At 28.5% G+C, this 5,000-nt stretch overlaps 1 protein-coding gene across 1 annotated transcript in view; it reads right to left on the bottom strand.

The window, feature by feature from the left end:
- LOC125027892 overlaps window positions 1-902 on the bottom strand; it is a 25,859-nt gene extending 24,957 nt beyond the window's left edge. Inside the window, exon 1 of the mRNA XM_047617023.1 lies at window positions 862-902. The gene's annotated coding sequence lies outside the window, so the exon portion shown is untranslated. The remainder of the gene's footprint in view (window positions 1-861) is intronic.
- Between the last annotated feature and the right edge of the window lie 4,098 nt (window positions 903-5,000).

Below are 5,000 nucleotides of genomic sequence, written 5' to 3'. Positions count from 1 at the left end.
ATCTATGCATCTAAACCTTTTCAAGTAATGAAAACTAATATAGTCAAAATGCGGATGCTCCTTTTAACTTATGCTTGTAGAGTAAAAGAAACGGATTACATATTAATGGTGAAAATGCAGAAATAATCATAAGGGGGTCCGCAAAAAATAGTTTCGGCGTCTTCGGACACAGTGAATGATTGTTCGAAGTCGTTTTATTGTATTCGTCAAAGCAGACATGCTTATTAATGCAAAATTAAACTTGAAAAAGTAAAAACAATAAGAGTTGAAGTAACGCAATATTTTAGTAGTAACATAAAGTTTAAGTTAATAATAAAAACAGTTTTATTTTAGGTCGTTCCAAAAATGCCGTCAGATTACACTTAAATAGTTTTTTTTATTTTTTATTTCTTATTTTCCCTCAATAAGAATGAAATATGATTAATTGTGTTATCTATAGAAAACGTATAAAAAATATGTTGTACGTTGAAACCATTGCTTTCTTACGTACAAATTACATTAACTGTTAAATTACATATTTAGTTGCAATTCATCAAATGCATATATTTTACATTATATTCCGCTGAAATTCTATACTCGGAATTTGGCAATTGCTTCATAATGTTCAAATTATTTTAGTCACAATATTAAAATCATTAGATTAATGTAGAAAGAGAGAATGAAATATCGAGAACGACGGACAGACACACGTTCACACATACATACATACATACATACATACATACATACATATATATAAATTGACAAATCAACGATCTTTCCACAAACTAGAAAATAATGAACTCACGTTTTCTCATCCATAAAAAAACGAGACAAATTATCACTCATTCCACGAACCACACAGACGAAGCCTTCACTCACCGCCCAAGCGTCCTGTGCTGCCCAAAGGAAGGAGAGACCACGAGTGAGACAGAGACGCTTCCGACCATTGCCTCTTCGCCCCTTATCAACGAGGGCTGAGGGAGCTTCCTTATCGTCTTGTCTAAAACAGTGAATGGGTGTTATATCACGCTGGAATTATGGGAAGCACGCTAATGCTAAGGGCAAGGGTCGAGTTTCGTCGTTTGTGGGAATAGGGGGCGGCCTTGACACGGGGATCTGGCAGTGATAAGTGCCTGTGTGTTTTTACACACACACTCATCTTTATCCAAATGTGTCTACTTATTTATTTATTTATCTAGCCATGTATTTATTTATTCATATATATATGAAAATTGATCTAGGTTTTAACCCCCCCCCTCTCTCTCTCTCTCTCTCTCTCTCTCTCTCTCTCTCTCTCTCTCTCTCTCTCTCTCTCTCTCTCTCTCTCTCTTTCTCTCTCTCTCTCTCTCTCTCTCTCTCTCTCTCTCTCTCTCTCTCTCTCTCTCTCTCTCTTCTTCTTCTTCTTCTTCTTCTTCTTCTTACTCTCCTTCTCCTTCTTCCGTTTTCTTCCAGACACACTTATTAAAAAGCAATGACACTGTTTATCTAAAGACTAATCCCCGCCTGACATTAGACATAGGGTAAAGGCATAGGCCCAATGCCTACATACACAGAAGTAGGTCGCTGTTTGTGCTCCGTGGTTTTGGGGAAGGGAGGGGGAGAAAAAGGGGATCAGGAGAAAGAGAGAAAGGGAAAGGGAGAATGAGGGAGGGAAGGAGGGGCAGAGGCGAAACAGATGGGAGGGGGGGAGAGGGAGGGAGAGGAGGAAGGTGGTAGGGAGAGGGAGGGAGAATGAGACAGAGATAGGCAGACAGACAGAGATGACAAGAGAAGAGCCAGGAGTAAAAGAAAGAAAATAAGTCAAACTGTGATCTCACGTTCATCAGCACATACACTAACCCATGAAGAAGGGTGGCTCATTCACAGATTCACCACACACTGCACACCTGTAAAACGAACGATGCTCTTCCTTTTCATTATAGCAACAATATATTAAAGATGTCTGTAGCGAATTTCATCACTGATAATACCTGTATCTCTCTTCCTATCTGTCCCTGACACTTCTCATTACTCTGTGAGGCTCTATCCACTATATTTGCGTTCTGAAATTAAGACATAATTAGAATATATCACAGAAATTTATGTCATATAGATCGATATAGATTTACTGATACATTTACCATAAACATAATTTTGCATATTCCTGTCTAACTCTTCTCATTCGATATTTCAAGGCTGTTTCGTGCCAAGAATGATTACCCTGTGATATTATGATCGTCATATTATATATATTTGTTACCATTAGTTTCACAATTTATTAAACTTTACAGACTGTTTTGATGACGTGAAATTATGATTTTCATGTTACATACATTTTTTTACCATTAGTTTCACCATTTATTAAACATTACAGACAGTTTTGATAACGTAATCTTGGGAATCCAGATAGGTTCTTTTATAGGCTCTGAGGGTGGTAACAACATGATAATTGATCCAGGAAGGATTTAAACAAAGCTTAAAACAGTTTATTACAGAGTTTAAAAAAGGGGCCACCGTAGTGCATCAGTAATACGCGCGGTCCGATATTTGCGAGGCCATCCACTTGATTTGACAGTCTTCTGCACCGTTGTAGCCCTTGTGAGAGAATTCTTGATGTAAAACCGAATCAAGTCAATCAGTCATAAAACCGTTTAATCACAAGTTATGTTGGTAACAAGAAAAAGCGTGATTTATTTCCGCTGTGGTCATTTGCTTGCTGATTAAGTGTAAACGCGTTTATAAATCTTGCAAGCTAGAAGAAAAAAAAAAAAACACTTGTAGGAACTAGTTAGAATATTACTCATTTCGAGAGGAAAATATAACATAATGATTATTATTAGAATCGCTTCATGGAGTCAAAGTGAAAGGTTCATCAAACGTTCTAATAATAGGGAAGAGAAATAGTCTTTATCAGTATTTACATAGGCTCTGGAGCTCGAACATTCATTATTGAGTATCAGCTTGGGAAAAAAGGCCTATATTTTATAAACTTCTCTTTCACGCTGACTACTGTCGTTATTATGAGTCAACATCTTCATTACCATCGTATTCATTATCATAATCATAATCTTTATTATTATTATTATTATCATTATCATCATTGTTATCATTATTATTATTACCATTATTATTATCATAATTATTATTATTATTATTATTATTATTATTATTATTATTATTATTATTACTATTATCATTATTATTATTATTATTATTATTATTATTATTATTATTATTATTATTATCATTATTATTGTTATTGTTATTGTTATTATTATTATTACTATTATTATCATTATTATTATTATTATTATTATTATTATTATTATTATTATCATTATTATTGTTATTATTGTTGTTATTTTTATTATTATTGTTATTATTATTATTATCATTATTATTATTATCATTATTATTGTTATTATTATTGTTATTATTATTATTATTATTATTATTATTATTATTATTATTATTACTATTATTGTCATTATCATTATTATTATTGTTATTATTATTATCATTATTATTATTATTATTATTATTATTATTGTTATTGTTGTTGTTGTTGCTCTTATTATAATAATAATAAAAATGATAATAATTATTATTATTATTATTGTTATTATTATTATTGTTGTTATAATAATAATAATAATAATAATAATAATAATAATAATAATAATAATAATAATAATAATAATGATAATTATTATTATTATTATTATTATTATTATTATTATTATTATTATTATTATTGTTATTGCTATTAATAATGATAATAATAATAGTGATAATAACAATTATTATTGTTATTATTATCATTATTATTATTATTATTATTATTATTATTATCATTATCATCATTAATAATATCATCATTATCATTAACATTACTATTATTATTGTTATTATTATTATTATTATTATTATTATTATTATCATTATTATCATTATTATTATTATTATTGTTATTATTATTATTATTATTATTATTATCGCCATTATTTTTACTATCATTATTAGTATTATTAGTATTATCATTATTATTATTGTTATCATTATTTTCACTGTTACTTTTGTTATTTCTTATTGTTATTATTTTCATCAACATTATTGCTATTATTAATACTATTATTATTATTGTTGTTCTTGTTGTTCTTGTTATCTTTATTGTCATTATTACTATTACTATCATTATTATTACTATTATCACTAAAATTATAATTCCTATTGTTTTTATTATTTTCACTCTTATCATTGTCACTATTGTCATCGTAATTCTTATTAGTAGTAGTAATTGTGATAGTATTATTATTTCTAGAGCTGTATCACTGTCATTATTGGAATCATCATCATTATTATTATCACCAAAATCATTATTGTCATTATTATTGTCATTGTTCATATTGTTATCATCGTCATCGTCATCATCATCATCATCATCATCATCATCATCATCATCATCATTATTATCATTATTGCTCTTATATATTATATCCTTTATTTATATATCTTTACTGATATTATTATTGCTATTATTATAATTATCATTATTATCAATATCATTATTGCTATTGTTGCTGTTGTTATCATTATTATTAAAATCACATAGTTATTGTTATTGTTATTGAAATTATCATAGTTATCAATATATCCATTATCATTACCAGTTTATATAACAGTACTAGCACTAGTACCATCATTTTAATTGCTATTACTGATTTCATCGCTATTACTAGTCCTTACGTTTGCTGCCAGCGTCATGACTGTTGTAATTTCCTTAATATCTTATGTCTTTATATAAACAATGGATGATTTTGCTTATTATTATTATAATTATCATCATTTCCGTTTGATGCTGTCATTGATTTCATTATAATTTACATTCTTTATTTTTTCTCCTATTCCCTTTCATACGTAAATAAATTTGTATTTGTTATTCAAAACAACAAATGTATCCAATGATAACAAAAACAAACATTACCAAAGAAAGAAGAAAAAAAAAAAGAGAGAGAGAAAAACTTTTAGGAAACAGAACT

Source organism: Penaeus chinensis, chromosome 8, assembly GCF_019202785.1.
Source record: "Penaeus chinensis breed Huanghai No. 1 chromosome 8, ASM1920278v2, whole genome shotgun sequence".
In the NCBI taxonomy this organism is placed as follows: Eukaryota; Metazoa; Arthropoda; class Malacostraca; order Decapoda; family Penaeidae; genus Penaeus; species Penaeus chinensis.
The sequence above is the reverse complement of the archived record's forward strand: the minus strand, read 5'-3'. Positions and strand labels throughout refer to the sequence as shown.